A 17,245-nucleotide genomic window follows, 5' to 3' on the forward strand; every position below is an offset into this window, starting at 1 on the left:
ATTTAGAGAAGCAGCGTGGCTCAGTGGAAAGAGCACAGGCTTGGGAGTCATGCCATGAGTTCAAATCCTGGCTCCGCCACTTGTCAGCTGTGTGACTTTGTGCAAGTCGCTAACTTCTCTGTGCCTCCGTTTCCTCATCTGTAAAATGGGGATTAAGACCGCGAGCCCCATGTGGGACAACCTGATCACCTTGTATCCTCCCCAGCGCTTAGAAGAGTGCTTTGCACATAGTAAGCGCTTAACAAATGCCACCATTAATTAATTAGAGATGTGCTGTTGGCCACCAAACTCTGGAATTTTACTCATCACCAAAGCCTCTTTATGATCCCTTTCACACTTCCACAGCATCATTACAGGTTTCAGATGAAATCACCCTCACTGTGGGCAGAGGGAATCGGATATGTTGCCGATTTGTACTTCCCAAGCACTTAGTGCAGTGATCTGCACGCAGTAAGCTCTCAATAAATATGATTGAATGAATGAATGAAGTAGTGTGGCCTAGTGGAAGGTTCTGGGGCCTAGGAGAGCTGGGTTCCAATCCCAGCTCGGCCACTGGCCTGCCGTGTGACCTTGGACAAGTCACTTCACTTCTCTGTGGCTCAGTTTCCTCACCTATACAGTGGTGATTAAAATGGGGATTGGGTCTGAACTGACTATGGCGCTTCTACTGCGGCGCTTAGTACAGTCCTTGGCGTGTAGGAAATATCACAGGTAACATTGTTATAAGGTCACTGAAAAGAACAGAATGATGAATTTTTGATAGGTTGTCACCATTAAGATTCTGAGAGGGATAGAAAACTGGCTACCTTTGGAGGCTTGGCTTTAGCCCTGATTTTTTGGGGAGGTCAGTAAGCTGCAGTCAAAGTCATAAAACATGAGAAAACACCACAATCTGATACCATCCCTCCAGATATCTCCAAGCAGCGTGGGTTAATGGATAGAGCACAGGGCTGGGTGTCAGAAGAAACTTGCTTCTAACCCTGGCTTCGCCACATGTCCGTTGTGTGAACTCAGGCAGGTCACTTCACTTCTCTGTGCCTCAGTTATCTCATCTGTAAAATCAATCAATCAATCAATCATATTTATTGAGCGCTTACTGTGTGCAGAGCACTGTACTAAGCGCTTGGAAAGTACAAGTTGGCAACATATAGAGACAGTCCCTAGTGGGCTCACAGTCTAAAAGGGGGATAAGAGTGTGAGCCCCATGTGGGGCAGGGACTGTTTCCAACTTGATTATTCTATACTTCCCAAGCACTTAGTACAATGCTCGGCACACAGTAAGCGCTCAGTAAATACGATTCAATAAATGAATTATGTGCTATCTATCCCAGTGCTTATTCAGAGTCTGGCACTTATTAAGTGCTTAAAAATGACCACAAATAAAAAGGACCAGTGATGTCTGCCTCTTACCTTGTATCTACCCAGCGCTTAGAACAGTGCTTGGCACATAGTAAGCACTTAATGCCAACATTATTATTATTATTATTATTATTATTATTATTATTATTATCATCATTATATCCAAACCTCAATCAGGAAGAGCCACAAGGCGGCGTTATGGCCCTATTCAGAAATTGCGAGGATGGTCCACTGGAGTTCCAAGTGGAAGAATTAGTTTGCTGACAAACAGAATATCTATCATTCATAAAAAGTAGGATGGCTTGACTACATCCCTCAACAACCATCTGCTCGAATCCTTTAAGCGTCATTAAATAGCCTTAAACAGCGCTATATAAACGCCATCACCCCTCACCCCATCCTCTCCTCAAAAATATAGCTGTGTTATTGTGTTTTCTGATTCCCGGGTCCTAATAGTGAAACAGTCTTAACTCTTTCTCCTGCAATTCCTACACTTGAGTTCATTCATTCAATCGTATTTATTGAGCACTTACTGTGTGCAGAGCACTGTACTAAGCACTTGGGAAGTACAAGTTGGCAACATATAGAGACGGTCCCTACCCAACAGTGGGCTCATAGTCTAGAAGGGGGAGACAGAGAACAAAACAAAACATATTAACAAAATAAAATAAATAGAATAAACATGTACAAATAAAATAAATAAATAGAGTAATAAATACGTACAACCATATATACATGAGTCTTTAGCATTTAAGAATTAACCTCCTAAATGAAGCTAGGAATGTGTAATCTGTTTTAAACTTCAGAAGTCTACTAAGTCCCTAAAATATTTTCAGATCACTTTTAATGTACACACTCTGAATGGATTGCGAGGAAACATTCAATCAATGATATTTATTGAGCTTCAACTGGGTGTACTAAGCGTTTGGGAGATTACAATATAAAAGAATGATTAGACACATTCCCAGCCCAGAATGATATTCAAAAAGACAAGAAACACTTAGAACTTCAATATTTTTAGCTGCATTTGAGCAGGCTGTACTTGTATTTGTGCTTCCAAGGATTAGCGCGGGACATGGAGAAAGTAAGAAAAACTATGATCTCCTAACCTAAATAAAAACCCCCTCAATTTTAACATGTCCATGAAACTTACTTTTTATTTGTACGATTCTTTCCACAAAAGAATAATGCTTCCTCATTTCTGAGGGCAATGTCACGTAGTTTGCTGACACACATCTTGCAATAGCCATAAAAGATGTATAACAGGTTCTGTATTCATAAGTAAGGTTGTAGCTTTGTATTTTTCATTTTTCTAGTCATCACAGGTCTAAAATTAAGTTTGAGTTCATCCGCTAATCCCTGCCTGCTATGAGACACATGCCATTTTGATGCCCAGTTTTGCTTATTCTGGCTTCCATTTTTTCAGCCTCAGTGTGATGTAATGTTCCTTAGAAAAACCTTGTATAAACAAAGGTAAAAGCGGAGTCGTTTCATTTTCCAAAGAAAATTCAGCTTTTGGACTTTCGGAACTTACTCCATGTTCTACCCGTGTTTACGTTTGCTTTGACTGAGGCAAGCATGACCACAGAGAGAGTTTACCTCAAGTAACCAGAGCTTAAGATGAGGTTTCGGGGTTCGGCTATGACTGAGAGAGGCAGACTGTGGCGTAGAGTAAACAGAAATGTCATTGCGTATCTCCTTGGGAATGCAGGCTTCGGATTAGAATGAAATCCAACAGAGAGCCAGTGGCACCCTTTTCTTTTGAGCCTGATGATCTTCCTCTCCATTTCCCACACAATCCGTGAACACAGGGGAGACAAAGGACAGTGCCAGCATTGCGGCTGTTCACTTCATAATAATGATGCTCCACCACATGTCAGCTGTGTGACCTTGGGCAAATCGCTTAATTTCTCCGGGCCTCAGGTACCTCATCTGTAAAATGGGGATTAAGAGCGTGAGCCCCACCTGGGACAGGGACTACGTCTCACCTGATTAACTTGTATCTAGGCCAATGTTTAGAACGGTGTTTGACACATAGTGAGCACTTAAGTACCATAATTTTCTTTTAATTTTTTGTTTCCCATCCAACTTTGTTCTCTGAGTTCTCACCCCCATTCAATCCCCAAATAACTGTCACCTCAGAAGAGGGAATTGTGGGCAGACAAATTGTCAGGTGTCAGTGCCAATGCCTTGCTTAAATCCGGGTCCATCATATTTAAATACGACGCCTCTGATGTTCATCTATCGATCAATCAATCAATGATATTTATTGAGTATTTACTATATGCAGAACACTGGATTATGTACTTGGAAGAGTACAATACAACGGAATTAGCGGATACGTTCCCTGCCCATAACACGTTTTCCATTTAGAGGGAGAGAATATGGTTGTATCCGTGGTTGAAAAGGTACAGACAAAAACTTCCCCTTATTATATGCCATGCTTGCTTTTGCAGTCATGAACACTATATGCAATGATTCTTATTATCCTTTTTAGGTGATTCTGCTAATAAAGAGCTGATCGTTTCTTGATTTGCTGTACATCTTACTTGTCTGCTGCAATGTTCTCCCAGCATTCAACTTTCTGCTGTCTTGCATTAGTGGTCTAAATGGCCATGAATCAGTCATTCAATTGTATTTATTGAGAGCTTACGGTGTGTAGAACAGTAGAGAAGCAGCGTGGCTCAGTGGAAAGAGCCCGGGCTTGGGAGTCAGAGGTCATGGGTTCTAATCCCGTCTCCGCCACTTGTCAGCTGTGTGACTTTGGGCAAGTCACTTAACTTCTCTGTGCCTCAGTTCCCTCATCTGTAAAATGGGGATTAAGACTGTGGGCCCCACGTGGGACAACCTGATCACCGCAGTGCTTAGAACAGTGCTTCGCACATAGTAAGTGCTTAACAAATACCATCATTATTATTATTATAAGACAAGACAATCAAGGGGTAAGAACAGACATAGAGTTGTGTATGATGGTTGAACAACGTGAAACAACTGTATTTGTTGAGCGCTTGCTGTGTGCAGAACACTGTACTAAGTGCTTGGGAGAGTGCAATATAATAGAGTAGGTAGGCATATTCCATGCCCACAGTGAGCTTATCATCAATAAATCAATGGCATTTGTTGAGCACTGAATGTGTGCAGGCCAAGCATTCATGTATTAACAAACTATATGTCTGAAAAAGCAATCAAGTTCCTTGCTGACCAAACACAAGCCCAATCTCCTAATCACCTTGTATCCTGTATATGCTTGTACGTATTTATTACTCTATTTATTTATTTTACTTGTACATATCTATTCTATTTATTTTACTTTGTTAATATGTTTTGTTTTGTTCTCTGTCTCCCCCTTCTAGACTGTGAGCCCACGGTTGGGTAGGGACCATCTCTATATGTTGCCAACTTGTACTTTCCAAGCGCTCAGTACAGTGCTCTGCACACAGTAAGCGCTCAATAAATATGATTGATCGATTGATTGATCCCCCCCACCCACTGCTTAGAGCAGTGTGTCTGTCTCCCCCTTCTAGACTGTGAGCCCATTGTTGGGTAAGGACCGTCTCAATATGCTGCCAATTTGTACTTTCCAAGCACTTAGCACAGTGCTCTGCACACAGTAAGCGCTCAATAAATACGATTGAATGAATGAATGTATGAATGAACAGTGCTTGGCACATAGTAAGCGCTTAACAAATACCAACATTATTATTACTAAGCTCTTGGGAGAGTACCATACAACAATATTACTGAAACGTTCCCTGCCCACAATGAGCTAACGGGTCTGCCACCTCTGTTATATTGTACTTTCCCAAGAGCTTAGTACATGCTCAAATAGAATTGATGAGCAAGTGCGGTCTATTCTTTCTTGTAAACAGTTGGAGAGAGTTTGCAGAAAATGCACTGATATTCATTCATACACTGATAGTCCTCACTGTGGTAGCATGAGAATAATTACAACCAGTCTCTCTTAAGCACTTACTATATGCCAAGCACTGTACTAAATCCTGGGGTAGGTAAAAGATAATTAGATTTGGGTCATGGTCTAAGGGAAAGGAGAACAGTTGTTTAATCACTATGTTACAGATGAGGAAACTGAGACACAGAGAGGCCAAGTGACTTGCTAAATGATTTAATATTCTCCGACAGTCCCACAACACTCATGTACATATCTTTAAATTATATCTTGTAAATTACTATTCACCTTAATGTTTTTCTCCCCATCTAGACTGTAAGTTTGTTGTGGGCCAGAAGCATGTCTGCTGATTCTGTCGTTGTACTCTCCCAAGCACTTAGTATTGTGCTCTGTGCATAGTAAGTTCTCAATAAAGATGATTGATTGATTTAGGGTATAATGTAACAGTTGGTAGACTTGTTCTCAGACCACAATGAGCTTACAATCTAGAAGGGGAAAACAGACACTAATATAAATACAAAATTACAGTTATATACATGAGTGCTGTGGGGCTGAGGGTGGGTGAAATACTCTCTCTCTTTCTTTCCCTCCCGTTGATATCCTCTCCTTCCTTTCCCCCACCCACTTATCTTTTCTTACCCTTTTTCACTTTTTCCCTTTCCCTCCTTTCCTTTCCTCTCCCCCTCCCTTTCTCCCCTTGTCTTTTGTCCCCAGCCTCAGGATCCAGAACACCCATTTAGATGATGTCAAAGGAGAAATGATGACGATGTCAGAGGAGAAGGGCTGCTAGAGTATCTGGTATAAATTTATTTAAACCAGGAAAGACAGTGCTGAAAATGCATAGGCAGCTTACAAAGTTTCAGGGAGAATGTGCTGTTCACACTTCCTAACGAAACCTAGACATGCCTACCAGATGGTACATATGCCATTTATTAGCTATATTTGGAACGTGAGCATAACCATTTTTTTAGAGCTAACTAGTTGGAGGAGCCAAAACTTAACAGAAGCAGTAGAAAATCCCTTTTCCCTCGCTTTGGTTGGGTGAAGAGTAAGTTGGGAAAGCGGCATGGCCTAGTGAAAAGAGCACAGGCTTGGGAGTAAGAGGTCCTGGGTTCTAATCCCCGCTCCACCACGTACCTGCTGGGCAATCTTGGGCAAGTCACTTAACTTCTTTGTGCCTCAGTTCTCTCTTTGCAAAATGGAATTCAATACTTATTCTCCCTCCTACTTAGACTGTGAACCCCACGTAGCAACTGGTGGTCTCTTATTTACGCCAGAACTTAATACAGTCCTTGGCACATACTAAGTGCTTAACAAATACCATTGTTATTATTACCATTATTATTAATAAATCTCTTCAAGCTTGCCTTAACAGAACATGAAATAAAATGCACTCCGACTTCTTCAAACCCTTTCTTTAAGGATGAAAGCATTTTGCTAACGAATCCTATATGTTCCCAGATTAGTTCCTTTCCGTGTAGCATTGGCCTGAACCTAGGAATAAGACCATTTGCTATAGCTCAGACCCCTGTTAGTGTCTGTTTGGCTCTTGAGATGGTCCAAAATCATTTTAAGTTTGTCAACAGTCTGCACCTGGGGAGAACCTGGTCCTTGAAGATGCTATTTATCGAAGTGACAGTCCTTAAAGATGTTATTTATTGAAGTGACAGTCCTTCAAGATGCTATTTTATTGATGTGATCTCTCTAGAGGAGCAGAGTGGCCTGGTGGAAAGAGCGCAAGACTGAGTGTTAGACCACCTTACTTCTAGTCCCTGGCTCCACCACTTTCCTGCTGTGTGACCTTGGGCTAGTCACTTAACTTCTCTCATTTACCTCATCTGGAAAATGGGGGTTATGACTGTGAGCCCCCAGTGGGATCTGGACTGCGTCCTACCTGATTACTTCTATTACTCTACTGCTTAGTACAGTGTCTGGCACACTATAAATACTTAACAAATACCATATTAAAAAAAGCATTGTAATGAGCACTGAGGTAGATAAAATATAAGCAGATCAGAGATAGACCCTTTCCAGTATGGGGCTCATAGTCTAAGGGGGAGGAAGTGATATGGAGAGTACAAATAACCTATTGGCATGAACCCTGCCCTCAAGTAGCTTCTGATATAATAGGGAATCAATCGGTGAATGGTATTTATTGAGTTCTTTCTGTGTGCAGAGCACTGTACTAAGCATTTGGGAGAGTCCAATACAACAGAACCCCTCTCAGTGTATCACCTGCAGAGTTTCCAGTAGTCTACCAGTGTCGGCTACGGGAGGGATAGTCAAGCAGGGGCATGAGAAGCAGCGTGGCTCAGTGGAAAGAGCACGGGCTTGGGAGTCAGAGGTCATGTGTTCAAATCCTGGCCCCGCCACTCGTCAGCCTTGTGACTTTGGGCAAGTCCCTTAACTTCTCTACGCCTCAGTTCCCTCATCTGTAAAATGGGGATTAAGACTGTGAGCCCCACTTGGGACAACCTGATCACCTTGTATCCTCACCAGCGCTTAGAACAGTGCTTTGCACATAGTAAGGGCTTAACAAATGCCATCATTATTATTATACCCATTCCATTCCTAGCTTGGGCAGTGGCTAGTTAGTGGAAGGCGATCGGCTACAAGTCAAAGCTCACCCATGCTGGGTAGCAGCGGTGTGGAAGAGAATCGAGGGTGGAGATTCAAGTTTACTGCGTGGAAGGAGGCAGTGGTAAACCACTTCTGTATTTTTATGAAGAAACCTCCGTGGATACAGTACCAGAACGATTGTAGATAGAGGTGGGGCTTTCTGGGAGAAATATGTCCGGGGCATCGCTGTGGGTCGGAGATGACTCGACAGCGTAAGACAAGACAAATACAGCGGAGTTGGTAGAAGAGTTCCCTGCCCACAAGGAGCTTACAAACTAGGGGGATGCTTTTGGCTCTCCTCTTCCTCGTCATAATGAAATCCCAGTTTTGGACCCCTAAGCCTATAGGGGAGTCATGAAATAATCTAGTTGACACCCCTGGGCTGAGAATTTCTAATTTTTAAAATTGCTACAACTTTGAAGTGTTTGGGTGGGGGTGAGTTGCAGTTTGAGTCTTGGTAGAGAGTTTCTAATTTTTAAAATTGCTACAACTTTGAAGTGTTTGGTTGGGGGTGAGTTGTAGTTTGAGTCTTGGTAGAGCAGTTGTTCAGTGGAGGCAGATAATATGTCAGATCTCTGTTTCACTTGCATTTATCTACTGTCACTATGGATCGATTGTATTTACTGAGTGCTTACTATGTGCAGAGCACTGTACTAAGCACTTAGGAGAGTACAATGCGACAGATTTGGTGGTCACATTCTCTGCCCACAATGAGTTTACAGCCTACTCATTACACGGTTTTATAAAGAAAGTTGCACCATGATCCACTTGAATAATTGGGAGGAGAAGGAAATCCTTCCTCGGCAGTGAAGTTATCAATCTCCCTGTCTTTCTAACCGGCTTTGAGATTGTGGAAAAAGATAGGCCAAGCATTCATGTATGAACAAACTATGTGTCTGAAAAAGCAATCAAGTTCCTTGCTGACCAAACACAAGCCCAATCTCCAAATCGTTTTTAATGGCTCTGCTTCCTCCACGGATTACCTAGGAAATGGCTTTTGTTTGAATAATCATGCCCGGAGGGTAACAGCCTTAAAAATAAATCCACCGATAACCGTGTCGAGAAGAGATTCAGAAGGTGGGACGGCTCCCAGTTCTATGAAACATATATTCGATGGCTCAAAGGTAATTTTCAAATGGAGAATAATAATAATAATTATGACATGTGTTAAGCGCTTACTACGTTCCAGGCAGCACTGTACTAAGCGCTGGGGTGGATACAAGCAAATCGGGTTGGGCACAGTCCTTGTCCCACATGGGCTCACAGTGTCAACCCCCGAGGAAACTGAGGCCCAGAGAAATGAAGTGACTTGCCCAAGGTCACACAGCAGACAAGTGGCGTAGTAGGATTAGAATCCATGACCTTCTGACCCCCAGGCCCGTGCTCTATCTGCAATTATGTCTCTGCTGTGGCAAGAAAGAAGACCCAGTCGAGACCAAGCCAGGACCACTGCAGTGTTTCTTGGGTCAGGGATGGGATGCAGTGTGACCCAGCCGAAAGAGCCTGGACCCAGAAGTCAGAAGGACCTGGGTTCTAATCCCGGCTCAGCCACTTGTCTGCTGTGTGACCTTGGGTAAGTCACTTCACTGCTCTGGGTTGCAGTTCCCTCATCTGTAAAATGGGGATTAAGACTGTGAGCTTTACGTGGGACAACCTGGTTAGCTTGTGTCTACCCCAGTGAGTAGTGCAATTCAATTCAATTCAATCGTATTTATTGAGCGCTTACTTTGTGCAGAGCACTGTACTAAGCACTTGCACATAGTAAGTGCTCAACTAATACCTTAAAAAAGGTATTAATTTAATACCTTTAATTTAAATTAAATTAAATTTAAATTTAAATTAATTTAATTTACCTGTTAATGAAGGGAAGCAGAGAATTATTTGGATTCTTGTTCTTTCATCAAAATTATAATGCTAAGAAGAAGAATAAAGACTGTCAATTTGTTGTGGGCAGAGAACGTATCTACCCAAGCACTTAGTACAGTGCTCTGCATACAGTAAGTTCTCAATAAATACCGCCGATTGATTTTGGTCCATAATTTATTTATTTATATTTATGTCTGTTCCCCCCCCAGGCTGTGAGCTCATTGTGGACAGGGAATGCGTCCACTGACTCTGATATACTCTACTCCCTCAGGTGCTTAGTACAATACTCTGCACGGCGTAAATGCTCAGTAAATACAATTGATTGGTTGTGGCCTCTTTTTAAGCACTTACTATGTGTCGAGCCATTATCTGACATCTACTACTCGAGATAATGTGGATGAGAGAATAAGAATCCAGATAATTATCTTGGATCTCTGCTACATTTCATTAGCATTAGGGAGAAGAAGCATTTTATTGCCATCTTCCAAAGCCTTTCTGAAATCAACTCTCACTCATTCATTCAATCGTATTTATTGAGCACTTACTGTGTGCAGAGCACTGTACTAAGCGCTTACCTCCGAGAGGCCTTCCTCATTTAAGACCTCCATTCCCCTTCTCTTGCTCCTTTCTGCATCACCTTTGCATTTGGATCTGTTCCCACTAAGCACTGTGATAATTACTCCACCCCCAGCCCCAAAGCATATATGTGCATAAACCCCTGTAATTTAGCTAAACGTCTGTTTCCTCCTCTAGTCTGAAAGTTCCTTATGGACAGGGATATTGTACTGTGCCCCCGCCCCCCCCCCCCCCCCCCCCCAAGCATTTAGTACAGTGCAATAAATACCACTGATGGATTGATTCACCATCAATCAAGCAATGAGATGACTCTGTCCAACCTGATAACTTTGTTACCTACCCAGCGCTTAGAACAGTGTTTGTAAGCGCTTAATGGATATCATAATTATAATAAATTATTGTTGTTTAGTGAGTGTTTCTGTGTGCAAAACACTTTCCTAAGTCCTTGGGAGAGTGCCACAATAGAATAGGCAGATATGATCCCTGCCCTCAAGGAATTTATAATGTAGTGGTGTTGATAACCTAGTCCATAATCCACATTCATTCATTCATTCAATCGCATTTATTGAGCGCTTACTGTGTGCAGAGCACTGTACTAAGCTCTTGGGAAGTACAAGTTGGCAACATGGAGAGACACACATTTTACAGTGGAGGAAATTGAGGCCTAGAGAGGTTGAGTGACCTACCCGAAGTCACCCAGCAGGCAAGGGCAGACAGGACTCAGACCTAAATAGCCTGCCTGCCAGTCCCATGATATTTCATTATTATTGTTATTAATAATAATTATAAGAATATGTAATATACTTATAGATATGCACTTATATATACTTATTATATATATGTATAATAATTATAATTATTTGATAATAAATATGATAATAATTAATTATTGTTATTAATAATAATGGTACTTGTTAAGGGATTACTATGTGCCAAGCACTGGGGAAGATACAAGTTAATCAGGTTGGACACAGTCCTTGCCCGACATGGGCTCACACTCTTAATCCCCATTTTACGGATGAGGTAACGGAGGCCCAGAGAAGTAAAGTGACTCGCCCAAGGTCACACAGCAGCCAAGTGGCAAAGCCGGCATTAGAACCCAGGTCCTTCTGACCCCCAGGCCTGGGCTCTCCACAACTTTCCTCTCCAGCAGGCTCTCAAACAAAAGCCCTCCATCGCTTTTAATGCCAATCATCACTTGGGCAATATCAGCCCAAGCGATCTTGGGAAAAGGGATCTTGGGATCTTGGGAAGCGATCTTGGGAAAAGGACTGGGAGGGCCCTCTCCGCCTTTCCCCTTCTCTCACCCCCACCCCAATCTTGCAGGGAGGCAGGGCTGGAGTCCAGCAGTTATGCCTCCTTGATAACTCAGCTGCCGAGGAGCAGAGACTAGAGACAAGCCGTTTGCAAAAGTTCAGCTGTCGACAGGATTGACTTGCTGAGAACACTGTTTAAATATAGCCCAGCAGCCTAGCTCTGTCCCTGCTCTGACTGGAGGGGAAGAGAGCAGGAAGAGGGGAAACGTAATCTCAGACCCAACCGTCCAGAGCCAAACAACACCTAGCAACAGTTGGGGAAAAAAAAAAAAAAACTTTGAAACAAAAGTCTGGGTGGGAGAAGAGCGTGTGTGCACCCTTCTGTTTCTGCTGCTTGGGATTTCAAGGAGAAGAAACCGCATTCCTGTTCTGCTTTCTCCTCTGTTTCCTGCATGACTTCAGCCGCCGGTTAGTTCTGGGAGGGTTGGGGGAAGCTTATCTGTGTATTCTTCTGGACTGGATCCCGTTCCAGACCTCAGTCTGCCTCGTGCTTGAGAATCATTCTGCCGGCCCCCAAAACTCTTTCAACGGTGAAACTCTCTCCGGATGACCTGCCGCTTGTGAAGCCTCTGCCAGCAGGTAAGGCTGACCTAGTCATCTAATTCATATATATATATAATATATATATATAATTAATTAATATATATTAATCATCTAGTCATCTAATTCATATATATATTAATTAATTAACTAATTAATTAATATATATATATTTCCCTTGCAAGGAATGATTTTCCCATCTGCATGTTCCCTGCCTCTTGGTGTCGGAAAAAATTCCTGGATAATGAACTTTGTGAACCCAGGGCCAATCTTCTTGAGTCTCTCTTCTTCTGTTTTTGGTGTGGGTAGAGGTCTGTATGTATCACAGAAGCAACTGTGTATGCTGTTTGTAGCAATCAGAAGAATAATGCCATTATCTCAGACAGAAATCAGGGATTGTGGAATTTAAGACTCCCTCTCTTCTCCTTCCCCCATGCATTGCTTTCCTATTAAAGCACTTATTATCAAAAGCACCAAAGAAATATTGTCCTCTAACACCAGTAGAATTTACAGTTATTCAGCTAATGCCCCTGAGTGGCAAAGAAAGGAAATCCCCACTCAGTGTCTAGGTTGATGGACTTGAGATTGGTTGGTCTCTACATCCCACTTTCTGCGTGATTCTCCGATCACGCTGTTATGCTTTGGATCTTGACCTTGTGGGGTGAAACCCCTAAAGAGGTCCTGTCCAGAGATCAGAAAAGTACCTACTCGTAAAATCTCTCTCCTATTCTTCAGCTGGAGAATGCAAACAAACCAGAGAATGTCCCGATCATCATGTCAGTGGGTGTGCATAAAACTTAGAACAATTTGCAGACAGATGGGGCCGATTCTACTCCTCTTGAGCCAGATCAAATGAAATTGAAAGCCTTCTATATTGCTCGCCCGCGTCGCCTAAGAGAAATCTGTTTCTTATCTGTGAGAAATCGTTTTCCTCCCACTAGTTCCTGGGTGACTTTAAGAAGAAATTGTCCAGTGAGGTTAGTTCAATATCCAATCTGGCAAAAGGGGTTGGGTCATGTTGGAGACGATTTGCAATGACGCCTGATCTCATGTCTCTGCGTTATGTTGGTGAGGGAATATTGTCCCTCAGAAAAACTGACGTCCCCCTTAGGGCAATTTTACATACTCAAATGATAATGTGCAAATGTACACATTAGCCTCAAAATTGATAGGCACTTCAATGGCATTAGAAAACCATGGCCTTTCAGAGTCAGTTCCAAGAAATTCTAGGAATTTTCTTCTCTCTAATTACCGTTTACCTGTATTTCATCCTGAAAGACGGGTGTTTGCTCCCGAGTAGCAATGGACTGAGTCGCTGGGCTGATCAACATGACTCTCTGAGGTGAAGGCAAACAAACATCTCTTTGATGGGATAATCATTAAGAGTTTGCACGTTCAGAAGAGGTTCCCTTCACAGGTACCCTAGCACATCACCCCCCTTAAACTCTGAATGAAACCATTCATGTCCAGAAAGGAGTCAATTGATGGTGTTTATTGAGCACTCACCGTGTTCAGAGCACTGTAATGAGAGCTTGAAAGAGTACACAGAGATTTTGTGAACAAGGCCCTGGCAGACAAAGGAGCTTTGGACATGTTTCTGTAGGATGGTCAAAGCCCCCCTGGACTCCTGCTGGGTGAGTACCAGACACCTTCTTGCGGACTTTGAAACCTAAATTACCCTAAACATGGATCATAATGTAACGGAAAGTGATGGTGCCGGAAAGATAATGCACAACCAGGCTCTTTGTGGAAGTTTGCCAGAACTCTAGAGTTACTCAAGGGAAGCGGCATAGCCTAGTGGATAGAGCTCGGGCCTGGGAATCAGAAGGACCTGGTTTCTGATCCCGGCTCCACCACTAGTCTGCTGTGTGCCCGTGGGCAAATCACTTCACTTCTCAGTTCCCTCATCTATAAAATGGGGATTAAGACTGTGAGCCCCATGTGGGACAGGGGACTGTGTCCAACCTGATTAGCTTGTATCTACCCCGGTGCTTAGAAGTGCCTGGCACGTAGTAAGCACATAAAAAATACCATTATTATTATTATTATTGTTATTATTAAATTGGAAACCTGGGGATGGATAGACTGGGTTAGTGGCTGGGGACCCACTGGCTGTCAACATTGTTTAATGGCTAGCCGGAGTTAGGCGAACCTCGTTCCCTGCTAGGCTTGCCCAGCAGGGCATAGCGGATAGAGCACAGGCCTGGGAATTAGAAGGACATGGGTTCTAATCCCAGCTCAGCCCCTTGTCTGCTGGGTGAACTTGGTCAAGTCACTTCACTTCTCTGGACCTCAGTTACCTTACCTGGAAAATGGGGATTGAGACTGTGAGTCCCCCGATTTTCTTGGATCCACCCCAGTGCTCATTACAGTGCCTGGCACATAGTAAGCGCTTAACAAATACCACAATTATTATTTTTATTGTAGGGCCTGTGTCCAACCCGATGTCCTTGTATCCACCCCAGCGCTTAATAAAGTGCCAGGCACTTAGTAAGTGTTTAACAGATAGTATCATTATCGTTATAATTATTATACCATCCTGCCAGCAAGGTTATCTACCTCTGACCCACAGTGGTCCTTTGCATGAACCCCACTGGAGGCCACTGGATGTCTGAGATGCACAGAGAGCTGGACTCCCAGGTCTCCAAGAGTTCCTGTTCTAAAATAATAATAATCATAGTATTCATTAATAGAGATGGGGAAGAACCCTCTGCCCCTCTTTAATGGGTAAGGAACAAGGAACGGCCAGGGGAGCCCGTGATTTGGAGCAGGAGACCAAACAAGATGGAGACTGAGAAGTCGAGCAGAAGGAGGGAGAAGTGACTGGGGGTCAGAGGTCAGGTGACTGAAAGCCTCCTGCAGCCCTGAGGAACTTTAGGGCTTCCTTACCCTGTTGGGGGTTGAGGGAAGAGGGTCGGGGCTGGCCTAGTAATCCTTCCAAGGACCAAATTTACCCCCCAGGGTCTCTGGCCCTGCGTTTGCTCTCCCTTTTAGCAGGGCTTGGCTTCCCCGTGGGGATCTGGGGTGGATTGTGAGAGGGTCATAGGCTCATCCCATCAGAAACACAGACTCCCACTGCCCCCCAGCCCCCACTCCAGCCCTGCTCCCCATTTCCCTGGGCAGCAGCCTGGCCCATTTGGGAAAGGGCTCTCAGCTGCTTCTTGGCCGGTCAGAATCACCACAGAAGCAGCTGCAGCTGGAGAGGGGTGGTTGGGTTGATGAGCCCATTTGAGGGACAGCAGGGGAAGGGCTGGTGTTGGGATAAAAGCGACAGGGGTAGGTGCTTCTCTCTCTCTGTTGTTCTTCTTTTGGATGACTGATAAAAGGTGGTCAGGTAAGATGGAGGGTCTGAGGAGCAGGAGCGATCTGTGCTCTCCAAGGGTGAGTCTAGTCTGGAAGAGACAGGGAGTAAAGATTGTAATCCTCATGAGGGCAGGGATTATGCCTATCTGCTCTACTGTACTCTTCCGAGTGCTTCGTGTGGTGCCCTGAATGCAGTAAGTGCTGTGTGGCCTTGGGGAAGTCACTTTCACTTCTCTGTGCCTCAGTGACCTCATCTGTAAAATGGGGATTAAGTTTGTGAGCCCCACATGGGGCAGGGGCTGTGTCCAATTTGATTTGCTTGTATCCTCCCCCGTGCTTAGTAATAACTATGGTATTTGTTAAGCACTTACTATATTCCAGGCACTGTATTAAGTACTGGTGTGGATTCAAGAAACTCAGTTTGGACACAGTCTCTGTTCTGCAGGGGTTCACACTCTTAATCCCAATTTTACAAATGAGGTAACTGAGGCCCAGAGAAGTGAAGTGACTTGCCCAAAGTCACACAGCTGACAGGTGGCGGAGCCAGGATTAGAACCCATGATCTCTGACTCCCAAGCCCATGTTCTTTCCACTGAGCCACGCCAATCTCACCGACTTCTTCTCTTGATTTCAGTTCCAGAACTCTGTGTCAATCCACTTTTCCTAGATCTGGATAATGATTAAAAGCTCTGAGTTTGATGGTGAATCCCTTGTGTGACAGGAGTTGTCTCCTATTTGAGTGCATGCTCCCTTAAATTGGAAACCCCTAGGGCAGGAATCGGGTCTATCAACTCTCTTGTCCTCTCTCATGGGCTTAGTCCAGTGTTTAGCACACAATAAGTATTCAGTCCAATTCATTGATTGAACTGTTTATTGGCATTTTTCCCAGTGCTCAATACTCAAAGGTGCAGAGAAGCAGCATGGCCTAGTGGATAGAGCGTGGGCCTCTGAATTAGAAGGACCCTTGTTCTGATCCCGGCTCTGTCACGTGGCTGCTGTGTGACCTTGGGCAAGTCACTTCACGGGGCCTCAGTTTCTTCCACTGTAAAATAGGTGGGAACCCCATGTGGGACAGGGACTGTGTCCAACCTGATTAAGTTGCTGGGGATTGGGACTGACAGATGTTAAAATGTGGAAGATAGCTGCAGTTAAATGCTCTGGAGCAGTAGCTGATGATACTCTTGTTCCATTTAGGGTGAGTAACTTTTATGTGGAGTTGACTCTCAAACTTTTGTATTTGTTGAATTAAGTAGCTTGCCTTAGTGGAAACAGCACAGACTTGCAAGTCACAGGATGTAGGTTCTAATAATAATAATTACGGTATTTGTTAGGCACTTACTATGTGCCAAGGACTGTCCTAAACTCTGGAATAATAATAATAATGGTACTTATGTGCTTACTATGTGCCAGGCACTGTCCTAAGCACTGAGGCAAATACAAGCAAATTGGATACACAGCCCCTGTTCCATGTGGGGCTCGCAGTCTCAATCCCCATTTTACAGATAACTTTTCTGGGCCTCAGTGAAGTGGCTTGCCCAAGGTCACACAGCAGACAAGCGGCAGAGGCAGAATTAGAATCCATGACCTTCTAACTCCCAGGCCCGGGCTCTCTCCACTATACCATGCTGCTTCTCTCCGCCACTTGTCTACTGTGGGACCTTGGACAAGTCACTTAACTTCTGGACCTCAGTTTCCTCATCTGTAAAAATGGACTTTCAATCCTACTCCCCTTCTTAGACGGTGAGTCCCCATGCGGGAT

At 43.8% G+C, this 17,245-nt stretch overlaps 1 protein-coding gene across 2 annotated transcripts in view; it reads left to right on the top strand.

Annotated features, from left to right (window-relative positions):
* The first annotated feature begins 11,948 nt into the window (after positions 1–11,948).
* Positions 11,949–17,245, top strand: part of FILIP1 (filamin A interacting protein 1) — a 92,436-nt gene continuing 87,139 nt past the window's right edge. For both annotated transcript variants that reach the window (XM_038761158.1, XM_038761159.1), the window contains exon 1: positions 11,949–12,222. The gene's annotated coding sequence lies outside the window, so the exon portion shown is untranslated. The remainder of the gene's footprint in view (positions 12,223–17,245) is intronic.

This window comes from Tachyglossus aculeatus, chromosome 19 (assembly GCF_015852505.1).
Source record: "Tachyglossus aculeatus isolate mTacAcu1 chromosome 19, mTacAcu1.pri, whole genome shotgun sequence".
In the NCBI taxonomy this organism is placed as follows: domain Eukaryota; kingdom Metazoa; phylum Chordata; class Mammalia; order Monotremata; family Tachyglossidae; genus Tachyglossus; species Tachyglossus aculeatus.